The sequence below is a fragment of the Grammomys surdaster genome, unplaced genomic scaffold, assembly GCF_004785775.1.
Source record: "Grammomys surdaster isolate TR1022 unplaced genomic scaffold, NIH_TR_1.0 125877, whole genome shotgun sequence".
Taxonomy (NCBI): domain Eukaryota; kingdom Metazoa; phylum Chordata; class Mammalia; order Rodentia; family Muridae; genus Grammomys; species Grammomys surdaster.
This window is the reverse complement of record NW_021620702.1, coordinates 447,516-465,767: the sequence shown is the minus strand read 5'-3', so window position 1 is coordinate 465,767 and position 18,252 is coordinate 447,516. Positions and strand designations below refer to the sequence as shown.

Below are 18,252 nucleotides of genomic sequence, written 5' to 3'. Positions count from 1 at the left end.
TGTGTGGGTTGTATGTGTGGAGACAGGAGGACCTTGTTCATGTGTGTTTGTTGTATGTGTGGAGACAGGAGGACCTTGGGTCTCCTCCTCTATCACTCACCATCTTGTTCTCTTTGAGTCAGGGTTACTGACTGAACCTGGAACCTATTTCTGTACCTTTTGTGTGTCATACTTGCCCAGGGGCCCTGACAGTTTTCTCTGTATTGTTCTGATTTTAGTATATGTGCTGTGAAGTAAGCATCTATTACTGTACTTAGGTTTTTTTATATTTATGTCTGTGCTTGTGCACAGTGTGCCTGTATGACATGGCATGTATGTGGAGGAGAGAGGACATGTTGAAGGAGTTCCGCTTGTCAGGTATGTTGGCAGTGCCTTTATCCAGTGAGCATCTGGGTGGCCTGTTTCTGTACTTTCTAACTCCAAACATTCTACTGCGTTCTGATTCCTTTTTATAATTTCTAACATCTTAATCATTTTTATTTAGTTTATTTAAACATTTTTCATTTTAGTGTATGGTGTTTTTCCTACACATGTAGGTCTGTGCACCACGTGCATGACTGACACCCGTGAAGTCCAGAAGAGGGCGCTGGGTCACCTGGGATTACAGATGGTAGCCAGCTGCCACGTAGGTGCTGGGAATTGAGCCCAGATCCTCTGGAAGAGGAGTCAGTGCTGCTGAGCCATCTAATTTATTTATTGACTCATTCATTTATTTATCTACTCTGTGTGTGTGTATGAGAGAGAGAGAGAGAGAGAGAGAGAGAGAGAGAGAGAGAGAGAGAGAGAGAAAGAGAGCGCACACTGTCATAGTCTAGTTAAGTGTTACATCATTGAGTTACTTCTTCATCCCCTGTATTCTTTGAGATAGGGTTTCACTATGTAACCTGGGCTGGCCAGTAACTGTCTGTATAGTCCAGGCTAGTTTAAAACTCAGACACACACACACACACACACAAAGAGATACGATATAAACTTGACACAGGTTTCCATACTTTCGTTTATCTTTTTAGATATAGTTTCCTTTTTTGAATTTATTTGAAATGGCTGATTTAAACAGGATTTAGTAGTAGTAAGCCCAGTGCCTGGGTTTCTTTGAGTTTGTGGGGTTTTTTGTTCGGTTTGGTTTATTTCTGTTTTTCATGTTATATCCTTTAGGGTAGTAGTATATTGTTTTCTGTGTTGTAATGGCTAATCTTCATTATCAGCTTAACTGGATTTAGAATCTAAGAAACAGGTGCATCTTGCTGTGTCTCTTAGGGTCTTTGTAGAGAGGATTAACAGAGAAAGACCTACGTTGAATGTGAGTGGCACTAGCCCATAGGCTGGGGGCCTAGGGAGAAAAGAAAAAGAAGTCATCTAGCCTGAGTGCTGGTAATTCCTTTTTTTTTTTTTTCTTTCGAGACAGGGTTTCTCTGTGTAGCCCTGGCTGTCCTGGAACTCACTCTGTAGACCAGGCTGGCCTCGAACTCAGAAATCCGCCCGCTTCTGCCTTTCTTACGTCCTTTTTTTCTGTGATTGAACTAAGCTGTTCACTATGCATTCCTTTCTGACTTAGGCTGAACCCTTTGAGACTGTGAGCCAAACTAAACCCTTGCTGGCACTGGAGATGTAGCTCAGTTGGTAGATTGCTCACCTAGCATGTGTGCAGCCACCTGGGTTTAGTCTCAGCACGATATAAAAGGTGGGACAGCGTGCTGGTGCTAGCTCTTGGGAAGTAGAGCCAAGAAGTAGAGATGTTCAAGACCCAGTTGTGTCACCTATGTCAGATAATTTGATTACAGTGATGTGAAGTGACCAATACAGGCACAGTAATAGAAAAGAAAACCTTATGGCAGTATCCTAGTCTCTCCTAGCTACTGCCCTGTTCTGATCAGACATTTGTATATACCAACTGTATATTATGATTTAACTAATTTCCTTTAAATAGTTGATTCCTTTTAAACACATTTAAGTAGTGAACCAAAGAGAGGTTTTATATTTGCTAACTTGAGTACCATTTCTGATATTCTTGATTACTTTGTATAGATCTGATTTTATATTTATTCAGCCTGTACAGGTCTTGTGCTAATGAATTTTCTGTGCTTTTGTGTGTCTGGCAGATAGTATGTATGTATGTATGTATGTATGTATGTATGTATGTATGTATATTTGAGACAGGATCTCTCTGTAGCATTGGAAATTTGCTAAAGTAATAAGATTTAGTGTAGCTATTTGAAACTTGACTGCGAATGTTTAAGTTTCATGTATTTGTGTGGGAAGAGGCACACATGTGCCAGCTGCCTGTGGAGACAGCAGCTTGCGGTGAGCTTGCCAGAGTCAGTGCTCTCCAGCCAGAGAGTGACCTTGACCACAAGGCTGCTGAAAAGTGCCTTTGCCAGCTGAGCCCTAAAACTGTACTTCTTTTAAAACGACTTTTGGATCTAATGAAAAGAGCTTCATGATGTCTTCTGTTACAAAGTCATTGTCACCATTCTGAACTTCCAAAGTCTGGTGAAGAAACCAGACTACCTGAAAAAGCTCTACCGTGGAGCTGTGACAAGGTCATTTCCTTCTCCTGCCAGCTCTAGACCTTTTCTTACCACAGAACTAGACTTCACGTTTACTTTCATTGATGTTCAAGTTGTTTCCTGTCTGAACGCTCACTCCTGACTCGGGAAAGTGCTAATAGGCTTCAGTAATTTTACACCTTGAATCAGTTTAGAGATTTATAGCTTTCTTTCTAGTTTTGGTGCATTGCAACTTCTTAGATTTTGTGTCTCTGTTTGTTTTAGCTGGGCTCTAATTATGTAACCCTAGCTGGCCTATAACTGGCTATGTAGACCAGACTGGCCTCTAGCTCACAGAGATTTGCCTGTATCTGCCTCCTGAGCACTGGGATTAAAGGCGTGCACCACCCTGCCTGGGTTGTTTGTTTTAAAATTTGGGATAAAAAAGTATAGAGTTGTGTTTTATTCTATCGTAATAGGCACTTAAAACCAGACTTTTAGGACTATGAGCTACTTTGAAATACTTACCTGACAGCCTGAGTTCAATCTGTAGAGTCCATGTAAAGAGAGAACCACACATGACAACTCTACTAACGCCTTCTGTGTATGCACTGTGGCATACAACAACAACAACAAAAACCAACAGAAAGCACCAAACCAGAGTTCAGTGCAGCCTGGTTAGTTGTTATCTTGGGGATTGTTGCTGCTGGGATTATGCATAAGATTACTGAATAGTATTAGAGTGTTAGTATCCCTGCAGACAGAGACATTGGAGAGAGCAGAAATATCCATACTGAAGACACACTGCTTTGCTTTGCTTTGCTTTGCTTTCTTTCTTTCTTTCTTTTTTTTTTTTTGCTTCCTTTTTAACGAAACTGACCTGAAGTTTGAGAAAGCACTTAGGGGTTAAGAGAAGTAGTTTTAAATGAGCACTTCTTCTCTGTTCATGCCAAACTTACATTATATAATCATATCTCATATATATACACACACACACACACGCGCGTGCACACACACACACATATGCTTACATGTTGGAGCATCATATAGTCATTCCATATTGCTTTTCTATCCATACAAAACCTAGTTACATATTATACTGTGTGTATTACATGTATGTGCTTACATGTTGATGCTAGAATATCAGCTAATCATTGCATTCATGCATTTTTATAGCCAATGATTTATTAATTCTTATTTTGCCAAGACCTATTTAATATCAGTGGATAGAGTTGTTTTGTTTGTTTTGAGGCAGAACCCCATAAAGCCTAGTTTGGCTTCAAATCCACTCTAGCCCAGTATTTTGCATTCCTGGCCCTCCTGGTCTTGCTTCCCAAGTGCCAGAATTACAAGTGTGTATGCTTATTTTGTTATTCTTATTTTGCCTCACATAATGTTCTTAAGGCTCACCATATTGCACCTGACAGGGTTTCTTTGTTGAGGCTCTGTGGTATTGCACTGTAGCCGTGTGCTACCTTTGCTTGTTCACTTATCTGTTGATGGACACTTTGGGTTGCTTCCACCTTTTAGCTATCATGAATAATAGTGTTTGTAAATGGATATACAATATCTGTCTAATATCCTGTTTTATGTTATTTTAAATATATCCCCAGAAGTGGAATTGGGGGTTAGGACATGTGCTTTAACGGGAAGAATTTGATGCTGATGCTGATGCTGATGCTGCTGATGCTTCTGCTATTAGACTTCCATGGAGTCAGTGAAGGAAATCCTAAAATGGGATCCATGAACAGCTGTGTTTGGTTTTAGTTTCTTAAAATTGTCCCTTCTTGGATGTCACCTTTCTGCCCGAAAGAGAGGAACAGAGTGATTGCAGAGCATATGATGGCATTGCTTTATCACAGATTTGATGTGAGCCAGGCTTCCTGCAAACACTTTGGAAATTATTTAATCTCATTAGAATCCTATGAAGGAGATTTTTGGCATACTGTTTTGTAGTTCAATACAATGAGGCATGAGGAGTTACTTGAAATCATAGAGCTGGTATGGGGTAGGGTTGTGCAGACGTCATCCCAATAATTTAAGTCTGGGCTGCTGAGACGGCTCAGTGAGCAGACATGCTTGCTGTAAAGCCTGACACCTGGGTTAGATCCTTGGAACTCACATGATGAAGGAAAGAATTAAGTCCCACAGGTTCCCCTCTGACTCCTTTCATAACTGAATGCAATGCTACAGCAGCTCTGGGTTCCAGACACAGCATGGGTGCAAGCCTGCATGGTGCCTTAAGTTTATCACAAAGTCGATAGAGATGTGTCCTTCCCTTCTGCCATGGTAAGTGTGCTTTCATAGTGACCTAGATAATCAAGTTGGAGTTCTGAAGAGTCTCCAGAATTGTGAGGTAGAACGGGATAGTGCAGGGACGCCCTCCCTCCTCCTCCTCCTCTTCTTCCTCCTCCTCCTCCTCCTCCTCCTCTTCTTCTTCCTCCTCCTCCTCCTCACCATTCAGGCTGTGACAGGTATATCACAGTGGGTGTTATCCACTGGAGGACAGGATTTGACCAGAGACCCACTGAGAGCCCTGGGCTGCTTGGGCAGGGACTTGTGCACTTGTGATGGGAAAGGGAGTCAGGCCTTTTAGGATCTGTCCCCTGGTTCCATTGACATCTTGATCTGTGGTGATGGACAGGTGAGAGGAACATCTGTACTGTCTACAGGAGTGCAGCAGGGCTCGTTTGCTCTGACAGAGAGTGGCACTTATGCCGGCACTCAGGTCCAGGCCCATCTGAGCACACTGACCCTTGTCACAGTGAGAGAGTTAAGGTCTGTAGAACAGAAAAGCTGAGATCTCTGTGCGTGAGTGGGCAGAGATGGAGAACAGCTGACGAAACATTGCCATGCCAAGTGATCTAAACAGAACATTTTAAAAATCACAGTTTCTACCTTTAAAAATGTTCTTACTTCATGAGTGAACCTCTTAGTACTTAAAATATTTATTTATTTATTTATTTATTTATTTATTTAAGCCACCATGTGGTTGCTGGGAATTGAACTCGGGACCTCTGGAAGAACAGTCAGTGCTCTTAACCACTGAGCCATCTCTTCAGCCTTACTTAAAAGAATTTAAGAATTGAAATTAAAGCAAAACAAAAATTCAATGCCTCATAGTCTAGTAGTCCATAGTCTTTGTGTAGTTAAGTGGAAAGGCACAGTTGTCAGCAGACACAGCCAAGTTTCCTTCTAAAGCCATGTGAGTCTGTTGCATATTGATCTGTTGGATTATTTATGTATTGGTCTGTAATTTAGGAAGTCTCTTTGTTGCTATTTATTTTGCTTAATTAAAATAAAGTAATATAAGAGGATCAGTTTATTATTTCTTTTCTATTCTATATTGTACTTTTATTGGTAGATTAGGGATTATTAAAGGTTATCTTGGCTGAGTATGGTGGTGAATAGCTGAAATTAGAGGCAGAAGGATTGGGAGTTCAAAGTCAGTCTTAGCTATAGTTTGAGTTTGAGGCTAGCCTGGGCTATATGAAACCCTTTTATAAAATCGAAAAATGGACAAAAGAAGTTATCTTAAACAATGATATAATTTTGATTGTCTGGAATTGGTTTCATACTTGTAAAGACTGATATGTGTACATGCGTGTATATCTACCTCACATGCATGTTTGATATCTTTTCAAAATTGCATTAATATTGTGTTGTTATATCTTTTACATTAGTAGTGTGTGTGTGTCTGTGTCTTTGCACATCGATGGAGGTCAGAGGGCATCTTTTGGAAGTTGCTTTTCTTCTTTCACTTGTGGGTGCTAGGAACTGAACTCAGGGCATCAGGCTCAGCAGGAAGCACAGTGCTTGCAGAGCCGTCTGTCTGGTCATGAAGAAATCAAAATGCGGGATGATTTCTTCGTCATACATAGTTTTAAAAGGCATTGGAATTCTGCTTGCTTCGAGTGGCAGTCTCAGCAGCCTCCATTCATTGCAAAGGGCTCAGGAACTTGTTGACATAAAACCATTTTCCTGTGACTCCCAATGCTCCCACCCCATCTCTTGAACGTCTAGTCTATTTTTAAATCCTGCTGCTGTGTGCTGTATTGCAGCAGTTTTTTCCCTGCATTATTTATCATTGTTTCGAGCTGAATGGAGCAGTATGGTTTTATTTGTTTTTTTTTCTTTTTCACCCACCACTCATTAGAACCTACATGTCTGCCTTCACCATAGTTGATAGATTTGGTTCATGTTAAACCCCACTTGGCCCAATCCTGGAAAGATCTCAAGGTACTGTGGGAACAGGCCACAGCACGTGATACACAGGGTAAATGAGTTCCATAGAGACTGTTATGCTGAGTTTTCTGGTGATGTTTTTGCTTTTGTAGTTCTTACTTTGGTATTGTTTATTTAAGAGAAGTGGAGAGAAATCTGTATGAAATGCATAGCAGGAAAGTGAGATTCCTTTTAGTTACAAATGTGACCTGGATATTTATAGACCTTGAAATTCCCTGGTGTGGAGATACAGGTTATGGAAGATGGTTTTGTTTTGTTTGGGTGTGTTTGTGGGCCTGGAAGAAAGATGGCCGAGCCTAAGGGTGAGGCCGTGGCTCTGAGAGGTGCTTCTCTCCATCTTTGTCCCAAGCTCGCGCAGTGGAGCTGCTGTTGCCCTTCGTCCTCAGTCTGGGTTTCTCTCTATGTCTCTTTTTAGGGACAGATTATTTTCCTTGCCTTGTACATATTGCTGTTGAGTATTATTTACTTCTTTAAATGGGAACTGTTTTTTTTAGCACTGTAAGCACAGGGTGGTCAGCCTGTGAGACCTTCATGCCTCTGCTTTATCTGCACCTCTGAGTGAGTGCCTTTAAAACTGCTCGGGGGCAGTAGGGAGGGAATGACTTTTTTTTTTTTTTTTTTTTTGTAATCTACTACCCAGAAGAAGCCTTTAGGCCTTGTGTTGCTGCTTGTGGTCAGTTGTACTGACCAAGAGACGAGGGTCTTCCTGCCCTTTGCTGATGGGCAGCGGTGGCTCTCAGATGTGGACATCCTATATTGCTTGCCAGGACTGAGGATGGCTCTGCCACCCCCTCACAGACGCCTCATTTCTTTGGACCTGTCAGACAAGTTGAACTCACCTTGTTTTCTATTTTTCTCTTGTGCTCTTGTCCTATTCACATTCTCTTGACTCTTACTTTGCCCAGACATTTCCATGGCTTCTTAAAAACCCAGTTTAATTTATTTATTTTATTTTATTTTATTTTTTGAGCTGTATAGCTTGAACTTGTGATCTTCTGCCTTAGCTTTCCCAGTACTACAATTACAGGTATATGTCCCATGTGACTCACAGTTGCATCTTGTTGTTGTTGAATGGCCCATGGTTCCAGCTGCCCAGCAGTTGTTAATCTGTACACACTCACTCTTCTCCTTGTAGGTATTGAACTCATGATATTTACCTCATCACCAGGTTAGACTCAGTAGAACCAAGATCATAATCAAACCCTCTGAAGTCCTCCTAGTGAAGACATTTCCTCAGTCAATACTGATGACCACCTGTACAGTAAAAAGATAACACCAAAAGTAAGGTAAAAGTAGGAAACAAAAAATAAGGTTCTAATTTGAATAAATATGCAAAACCAGACTATTTACTCTGGAGTGTCTTAGTACTGGTTCAAGTTAGGTTTCTCTCTTGATGTGGTCAGTGTTACTCATCCTGACTTGCCTTTTCCAGAATTGAGAAATGAGAATTTAAATGGCTTTAGGCAACATCAAATATCATCACAAATGATAGCTCCAGAAATGATACAGTGTTCATTACTTTAGACATTTGTATGTATTGGTTAGGAAAAGAAATATAGTATGTAGCCATATATAAGCAAATGACTATTTTATTTATTTATTTATTTATTTATTTATTTATTGACAGGGTTTCTTTCTGTAGCTATGGCTATAGTCCTGGAACTCACTCTGTAGAACAGGCTGTCTCAGACTCAGAATCCTCCTGCTTTAGTTTCCTGAATACTGGAATTGCAGAACTGTGCTAGCAGGTTCTCTGTGTATTGAATGGTAATTCCATGTCTCTTGTCACATTTGGCCTATTTGACATGCAGAGTATTAGGTTGGTCCCTTCACAAAAGCTAAGTTGCTGTGCTCTCTTTGAAGGTATTAAGTACTGAGCTCTTTGGAAGTATAAATATGTTTTGAAGATCTGAGCAATTTCTTAATCTAGATACCAAAGGGGCATTTTTAAGAGTTCAGTGACCTTCTGATAATATAGAATTCTGCAGAGTGACACAGTACCAGATCTGTAATCAGTTCTTCATTCTTTAAGTAAACAGTGTGTTCTTATTTGTTTGTTTGAGACAGGGTTTCTCTGTGTAGCCCTGGCTGTCCTGGAACTCACTCTGTAGACCAGGCTGGCCTGGAACTCAGAAATCCGCCTGTCTCTGCCTCCCAAGTGCTGGGACTAAAGGTATTTAATTGGTTTAGGTGACTAAACAATATCCTTGCTAGCAGTTTTGTAGCCAGTTGATTCTTGTGTACTTTACCACTGGTCAGTTTGTGAGTAGTGAAGTGGTTAGTCTGAATACACCAGGATATTTATGAAGCTTTGAAAACTAAAGATTGCACTGGCCTTTGATAGCAATATGGTACGGAGAAGAAGTTGGAATATTTTCCCCTTTTTCTAATCTCTGTGTGTTGATATGTATGAGCATGATGTAGGTGTACATGTAGATGTGTGAACACACGGCAATGTCCATGTGCAGCTCATAGGACGACTGGAAGTGTCTGTCCTCTATTCTACCAGGTGTTTAAGAGTCTCGCTTGTTGCTGTGTATGCTGGTCTAGCTGGCTTGTGACCTTCCAGGGATTCTCCTGTCATTCCCCTTTCATCAGAGGATCACCGTGATTACACACATGCTACCATGACTGGCTGTATGTGAATTCTGGAGATTCAGACTCCGGCCTCACACCTGCATGACAAGTACTTTCATGTCCGCAGCCTCAGAGCTGGCTGTGTGTGTGGACCATCCCACCTGGACACGCCTCAGTCCTGTCTACAGCCATGAGGACTCTGCCGTCTAAGTGCTACCCCATTGTGAGTTTTTAAAGAATTGGTTCTGAGTCGTGTGATAGTAAGTTCATGTTCAGTTTTCCCGAATTATCTATGCGCTGTCTTTTCTTATCATTTGGGTGCATATGATTTCAAAGATGGTGTCTTAGTTAGGGTTTCTGCTGTTGTGAGAAGACACTGTGACTATGGCAGCTCTTATAAAGGAAGACATTTCATTGGGGCTGACTTAGAGTCTGAGGGTTAGTCCATATCATCCTTCTGGGGAGTGGATGACACACAGGTGGTCATGGTGCAGGAGGAGGAGCTGAGAGTTCCACATCTGGATCCATAGGCCGCGGGAAGAGAGTGAGTCACACTGGGCCTGGCCTGAGCATATGAAACCTCTAAGCCAACACCCAGTGACAGTTCCTCCAGTAAAGCCACATGCACTCCAGCAATGCTGCACCTCCTGATAGTGCCAATCCTTATAGCCTATGGTAGGGGACCATTTTTATTCAACCCACCACAGATGGCCTGTGAATTTAAAATAATCGAATTGTGTGAACCAGAGAGATCCTAAGTAGTTCTCTTGGATACTGCAGTGTGCCTGATGCAGGCTGGGAGAGCTTTGACTGCAGCTCTTGTGCTACCTGTTTCAGAACTCGAGGACTCAGCTGTTGGGATTTAGGAAGGTCTGACGACACTCTAACTGTCTACAGTGGAACGAAGAGTCTTAGTAACATTAAGTTCACTTTTGAGGAACCTGTTTGTTTTAAAGCTTTCATTAAAGTCTTTACATATGAGAAAACCTAAAAGTTCCCATTTGCTTATTATTTTCTTTGTTATCCATTAATTGAGTAGTTGAGTCTGAGAATGGCTTACAGTTTCAGGGGTGTATAGTTCATTATCATCGTGGTGGGAAGCATGGTAGTGTCCAGGCAGGCATGGTGTTGGAATTCTACATCTTGATCTGAAGGCAGCCAGAAAGAGACTACTGCAAGCAGCCAGGAGAAGGGTCTCTTAAAGCCCACCCCCATAGTGACACACGTCCTCCAACAAGGCCACACCTATTCCAACAAGGTCAAAACTCCTAATAGTGCATACTCAAATCACCACAACCCCCAACCATAAAATTATTTCGTTGTTACTTCATAACTAATTTTGTTTCTTATATGAATTGTAATATAAATATCTGACATGCAGGAATATCTGATATTCAGAACAACCCCCCAAAGGGTCATGACCCACAGATTGAGAACCACACTGTTCTAGACTATCATAATTATTCTCCCTTGTCATTCTGAGTCATTTATGTGAGTGTGCCATCAGTTACCATTGTTTCCATTATTAGTTATTTGGCATTTCCAGACTTTTCTCCATTATAAGTACTGCTTATGAACAGTTCCCTATAGGTGTATTTCTTATTTAACAGTTTTTGTTATAGGAGAGTAGGGTTCTCTTCTTTATTTCCTTTTGGTGTGTGTGGGGGTGGGGGAGGTGATTGTGAATTGAACCACAGAGCAGTGTCCTCAGTCTTCCTTTACTTGTGTGTTTGAGACAGAGTCTCACTAATTTCCTAGACCTTGTGTTCACCATGGAACCGTAGATAGGTCTTGAACCTTTGATATTTTTTGCGTTAGCCTTCTGAGTAGCTAGGATTGCAGACCTGTGCCAGCAGATTTAATAAAACTATAATTCCAGTAAAAAAAAAAAAAAGTTGGGCATATTGGTGTTCACCTCTAATCTCAGCACTGGAAAGGATATGTCTGAAGCCAGTCTGGGTTCCATAGTGAGACTTTGTCTCAGAAAAGAAGAGAGAAGAAAAGAAGAGAAAAAAGAAAAGAAAGGAAAACCTAGCAAACAACAACAGAAGCCCTTTGAATTACCCATAATTGCCTGTAATTCAGCACTTTCTAGGTGAAGAAGGCAGGATTACCAGTTTAAAAACAGCTTGAGCTACATACTAAATTGTAGGCCAGCCTGGATGATAGAGTGCAATTCTGTCAAAACAAAGACCCCAAAGTGTTTAAAATATTGCATAGGGCAGGGATGGTGTTGCATACCTTTAATCCCAGCATCTGAGAAGCAGAGACAGATGAATCTCTGTGAGTTTGAGGCTAGCCTTTTCTATATACAGAGTTCTGGGCTAAACAAGGCCTGTCTCAATCAAAATAAATAAATAAGACAAAATATTGTTCAGACTAAATAAAATGCTCACAAATGATAAATCCAGCTTGTTTTTAACATTTACTTTGTGTGTATATGTATATGGGCCATACACATGTTATGAAACTCATGTGAAACGGTTAGAGGACAGCCTGTGGAGTGTGCTCTTGAGGTCAGACTCAGGCTTGGCTGCAGACCTTTGCTTGCTGAGCCATCTTGCTGACTCCATAACTTGCTTTTAAATCATGTAATCCTGAAAGTCTTTATATAGTCCATATGGGTTTATCAGATTATTCTTTTTTATGATTTATTTTTACTATTCTATTTATATTAGTGTTTTGTCTGCATGCACATACATATTTGCTTCCCAAAAAGGTGGTAAGCCTCTATGTGGATGCTGAGAGTGAAACCTGGGTCCTTTGCAACAATAACAAATGCCCCTAACCACTGAGCAAACTCTCCAGGCCCGGAAATGGTTCTTAAAGGCACATCATTCAAAGCCATTAGAGTAGTTCTGTCTTCATAAGGAAGTACTTTGAAACGGTGCTCAGGCTTGCTGTCTCCGGCCCCTTCCCCTTTTTTTCTGCCTTGGGTCTATTAGGCTTTAATTGTCACTGTTGCTCTTTGTAGAGCCCTGGTAGTTTTTCTCTTGGTATACTTGGGGGAGTCAGTTACCAAAACCCAGATGCTCTTCAGTCTTACAATGTCTAATAAATGTAAATGCTCTGGAAACAATTGATACCCTGCATTGTTTAGTGACTGAGAACAAGAACAGCCTACCTGTCTGCAGAGTGCTAATGTTTTGTTTTGAGACAAGGTTTCACTGTAGTCCAGGCTTTCCCAGAACACATTTGGTAGCTTACAGATTAGTCTTGAACTCTCCGTCTTGCCGCCTCAGCATTCCACACATTTTTTTTCTTTTGAATCCACAGTTGGATTGGTTGGGTCTGCATGTGAACCCTGTCCTCCAGGAGAGATAGATGAGGTCAGATGGATAGATGAGGGTCTCATCTCATCTGACCCATCAGTTCTTAGAATAATGCATCACTTTCTTCTTTGATGCACTTTCTCACTTGGCTTGTAAAACAAGCTTTCTGCTTCCACTGAATATTTCTTGGACTTTCCTGGTTCTTGTAAAACCCCTGCCTTGCTATCCTAGAACTCTCTGTACACCAAGCTGTCCTTGAACTCACAGAGATCTTCCTTCCTCTGTCTCTCAAGGTTTTTTATTTTTGAAATCAGTATTTATGTAATGAAGGCTGGACTCAAAGTCTGTATAACCAAGGATGACCTTGAATTTGTGATCTTCCTGTACCTTTCTAGTGCTGAAATTACATCATGCCTGTACCACCACCCATGGAGTGTACAGTGCTGAGGACGAACCTCAGTGTGTGCACGCAGGCAGGCACTCCACCAGCCGAGCTGTACTTCAGGTGCAGCTCACAGTTGATCAAGGATTCCCACACTAGTCTTACCCATACTTAATTTTTTTTGTAAAGTTTTCTTTTTTGATGCTTACCCACAGTAGGTGATTACTTTCTAAAAAGAATATTTTTTCACTGCTGGGGATAAAGTGTAGCTTTCGAGCATACTAAACAAGCACTCTGCCATGGAGCTCTACCTCAGTCTCTACCACAGAGACTCTGTCATGGCTGATGGCTCTGGTGTGTAGTCAGTCCTCTCTTCTCTCAGATCTTGGCAGCCACCAGTATGTCTGTTGTTTCTATAATTGTTACATTTCCAAAAAGTTATGTAAATATCATCACATAATATGTTACATTTTCAGACTAGTGTCTGTCATCTGGTCCGGTCTTTGAGATTCATATACATGGTTACATATCTTAGTGGTTTATTTATTTGTATCACTGAGTAAATTTCCATTTTGTGAATCACATTTGTTAGTTTACTGAAGAATAGGTCTTTGTTCAGTTATAAATAGAATAGTTCAACACATTGACATACAAGTTTTGCATATGCACAAGGAGTGGGGTAGTTGGTCTGGTAAGTTCAGAGCTGGTGCCAGCACAGGAGGCTTCACTAGTCCTTGGCTTCACTAGTGTTGTCAGTCTTCACCTAAGGCTTCTGGCCATCTCACCACTGAACTTTGTTTCCTTAGATGCTGTTGAGGGCTGTTGCTTTGTTGTAAACTGAGGTGCAGGGTGACAGGAATGTGCCTGGCATACATGCGAGGGTCAGAAAACAAAGTTTCAGAAGTTTGTTCTCTGCTTCTTCCTTGTTTGAACAAGGTCTCCCTTGCATTGCAGAGTAGTCAGTACATGAGCTTCTGGATGCTTCTCCCGTAGGGGTACTGGGATTATAGGTGTGAACCACCACACCTGTAGGGGTGCTGAGATTACAGGTGTGAACCTGGTTGAGTTGGGCTTTTGTCATCTTGTTAAATTATTTTTTCTGAGATGCCAAGCCTGCCTGAAACCCAGCACTTGGCTACAAGTTTGAGGCTAGTCAGGGTTACATACCTTGTCTTAAAACAAAAGAAAAGGTTGGCAGCAGTGGTGGCACACACCTTTAGTTCTAGCACTCGGGAGGCAGAGGCAGAAGGATCTCCGAGTCAAGGCCGGACTGGTCTACAGAGTTCCAGGACAGCCAGGGCTGCACAGAGAAACCCTGTCTCAGAAAACAAAGTGATCTCATTCTTAAATATTTACCATTTTCTGTCACACTTGAAGTTTCAAGTTCTACTCTTTTTTGTTTGTGTTTTCCCCTTAACTTTTTCTTTCTGAGACAAGAGTCTTGCTGTGTAGCTTAGGCTGGCCTTAAGCTCTCTGTCTCAGTGCCCCTGTCTCAGCTTCATGCTGGCATGTCCAGCATCCACTTCCGTATGTTTATGTCAGTACACACGTGTATAACCAAGTGTTTCTGTATCATTTGTGGAAAATACTGTTCTTTCCCCATTAAATGTCCCTTGCTCCTCTGTAACCAATCGGATGAACGTATTTGTGTGTTGTACTCCTGGACTGACTTTCTGTCCCACAGGTCTGTATGTCTTTCACTCACTGATTCTGTGCTTGGATCCCTTTTGTAATGTTACAATGTCCTAAAGTTGTATACTTTGATTCCTAAGACTGTGTTTCTTAAAATTATTCTTACTCAGCAATGAGTGGGCAAAGACATTTGGTGCATGTCTGACAGTCTGGGTTCAATCTGGGAAACACAGACACACACACAATTTAACAAACAAACAAAAAGTTGTTTTTTCTTTTTTTTTTTATATTTGCATTTCCACATAAACATTAGATTTGTTTTGTTTTGTTTTGTTTTGTTTTTTTGAGACAGGGTTTCTCTGTGTAGCCCTGGCTGTCCTGGAACTCACTCTGTAGACCAGGCTGGCCTCAAACTCAGAAATCCGCCTGTCTCTGCCTCCCAAGTGCTGGGATTAAACTACTGCCCGGCTAGAATTTTTTTGTTTGTGTTAACAAAAAGTCTTCCTGGGAAGGAATGGAATTAGCACTGAACCTATAGGTCAGCATGAGTGTACACTTTGATTTATTTGGGTGGTTGATATCTTTCATTTGTGGTTCTCAGTACCTAAGCATTTAATGTGAGGAGCATCGTCATAAATGGTATTTTATTGTATTTTTAATTGCTTATGCTAAATTCATGGGCACTTGATTTGTCAATGTTAATGTCCTATGATGATCCAGCTGAACACATTTTCTGGCTTGAGAAAGTTTTTTGGTTTTGTTTAGCCTCAATTTTTTGACTTTTTGCTTTTTTCTGTGTATATAGTTGTCTGTGGATAGGAACAGTTGTATTTCTCCCTTGTGTGCCTTGTTTCATTCCTGGCTTATTGCATTGATTAGGACTTCTATTGTGATCTTGAGTAGGACTTCGTGGCAGGAGGGCAGCCTTGGCCTTTTTAGATCCTCACATTCTATAGGTTTAACTGTCATTAAACCAGGACAGTGTGAGCCAGCCACAGTACAGTGATCCCAAGACTTGGGAAGCAGCGATAGTAGTATCGCTGTGAGTCCATGGCTAGCCTGGTCTACATAGAAAGTTTCAGACTAAGACTAGTCAGAGGCAGGTGGATCTCTCTGAGTCTAAGGCCACCCTGGGTGTCTGTTCACAGCAGTAAAACCCTAACTAAGATAGAAGTTGGTACCAGGGACTGGGGTATTGCTGTGATAGGCCTGACCATGCTTTTGTTTGAAAGAATGTGGATTTTGGGACTTTGGATTTAGAACACAGTGGAATGCTTTCAGTGTGGCTTAATGGGTTCTCCTAGTAGGAATATGGAAGACTTTTTGCTGGGAGTAATTTCAACTGTGTTGACCTGGCCCAAGAGGTTTCAAAGGAGAAGAATTTCAGTATGTGGCATAGAGACTGTTTTTGTGGTATTTTGGTGAAGAATGTGGCTGCTTTTTACCCTTGTCTGAAGAGTCTACCTGAGGCTAAGGTAAAGAGATTTTTATTAGTTGCATTGACAAAGGAAGTCTCCAAAAAGCTCAACAAAGACTTCATTCTCTGGTTAAGTCTCATGAAGAACATTTTGAACAAGCATAGCAAGCTGAGGAAGGAAAAATATAAAATATATGGTTTGAGTATTAAAGGGGCACCAGAAGTGAAATGGAGCTGAATCTTGTGTTCTAGGAGATAACAGATTATGGGTAATAACCTTGTGACAAGATTCTACCCAGCTAAATTTAGATTCAAGAATGGTAGTACAAGCCTTTAATCCCAGGAGGCAAAGACAAGATTTCTGAGTTCAAGGCCAACCTAGAACAGAGCAAGTTCTAGGTAAAGAAAGACTTCAATCCAGGTTTGGTGTCCCACACCTTTACTCCCAGTGCTTAGGAGACGGATCTCGCCTGCAGATCTCTGAGTTCAAAGTCAGTCTACAGAGCAAGCTCCAGGACAGCCAAGCTTTGAAGGAGTTGGAAAACAGAAAGTGATAATAAAACAAGGTGACCATGTTCCAGTCCCAGCAAGCAGCAGAACTTGGCAGCTTTAGCCATGTGGCTCTGGCTTCAGAGTCCAGAATAAAAGGGACTACTGGGACAATTGATGCTGGTTAGGTGGAGCTAAGAAATTAGTGGTGATTAAGAAGAGACCAGCATCTCTGAGGTGAAATCTTCTGGGAAGTGTTTTCTGAGAGCACAAAGAAGCTGTGTTCCAGAGATAACCAAGGTTGTACCCCATGCTGCAGCTATACTTGGTAATGTGTAAGAGTCACCCAGGTGGTACTGGTTTTGAAGACATGAAGGAGTCATGAAGAGCAGCTGAGACTCGAGAGGCCATGGAAGGCCATTGGTGAAGGTGCACCCTCAGTTGCAGTTGATGGCCCAGGACTGAAGGGGTCATCCAAAGGAGCTGAGGCTTCCCACCATGAAGAGATCCTATGAGAGGCTATTGGTGAAGCCTAGTTGCAGCAGAAGACCCCAGTGTATTAGAGATGCCAGTATCATGAGATGACCACCAAGAACAGCAGCAGCAGTGGAGTGGATCAACCTGAGCTTAGGATGCTACAGAGGGCAGAGCTGGAGAAGTGAAGCCAGCCCTTTGGAGGAGCCCAGAAGATCATGTGTGGATCCCAGACATTGAAACAAGAAGCTGTAACATTGAGGTTGCCTTGGAGACCTAAAGATGTTAAAGATGCCAGAGCCATGGGATACCTGCAGAGGAAAGCTGCTAACAGGGAGTGGAACCAGCCCAGGAGAAAGAAGTTTGTTGCAGTCAACAAAGATGAAAAAGGAGTGGAGGTGTGAAAAGCACTTTGACATTAGACATTGAGATTTTTGGAGTTTGACCAGCTGGTTTCCTGTCTTGTCTTGGAGATTACAGTTAAATTGGATGAATCTCAGAAGAGACTTTGAATTTTGAACTTTTAATTTGGTTGAGATTTCTATAGACTATGGGGACTTTGGAAGTTGGACTAACTGTACTTTTTTATTATGTTATGTTTAGATATGCCCCCCTATGTTTAAGTATGACTCATGAGTTTGGACAAGCCTATGGGGGGGCCAGGGAGTGGAATGTGATGGTTTGTATATGCTTGGCCCAGGGAGTGGCACTATTTGGAGGTGTGGCCTTGTTGGAGTAGGTGTGTCCCTATGGGTGTGGCTTTAAGACCCTCATCCTAGCTGCCTGGAAGTCAGTCTTCTGCTAGCAGCCTTCACATGAAGATGTAGAACTCTCAGCTCTGCCTGCACCATGCCTGCCTGGATGCTGCCATGTACCCACCTTGATGATAATGGAGTGAACCTCTGAACCTGCAGGCCAGCCCCAATTAAATGTTGTCCTTACAAGGAAAAAAAAAAGAAAAAATTCCAGGTCAGCTGGAGCTTCACAGTGAGAGCTTGTTTTTTTGTTGTTTTTGTTTTGCTTTATTTGCTTTTAAAGACAATTTCCTTCATGAGCATTTTTATTATAGATTGGCTTTCAATTTTGTCAAATGCTTTCTTTGTCATTGTTTACATTGCATTACATTAATCTTTTGTTTATCTTTAAATTTATTATGTTCTTTTACTATTTGTTGTTAAACCCATCAAGTAATTACCTGTATTTGGGTTGTTATAGCTTAGGATTCTAAAGTTTCTATTTTTTTATATACATTCTGTTTTTTTGCTGAAGCTACCTGTC

The 18,252-nt window shown here is 41.4% G+C and overlaps 1 protein-coding gene and 1 non-coding gene across 9 annotated transcripts in view; one reads left to right on the top strand and one right to left on the bottom strand.

Moving 5' to 3' along the window:
• The window catches only part of R3hdm2 (R3H domain containing 2), a 111,693-nt gene that overhangs the window by 12,520 nt on the left and 80,921 nt on the right, over positions 1-18,252 (top strand). The gene's annotated exons all lie outside the window — the stretch shown is intronic.
• LOC114608192 lies at positions 134-241 on the bottom strand. The gene has a single exon (XR_003709316.1). It is a non-coding gene; the product is annotated as a U6 spliceosomal RNA (small nuclear RNA).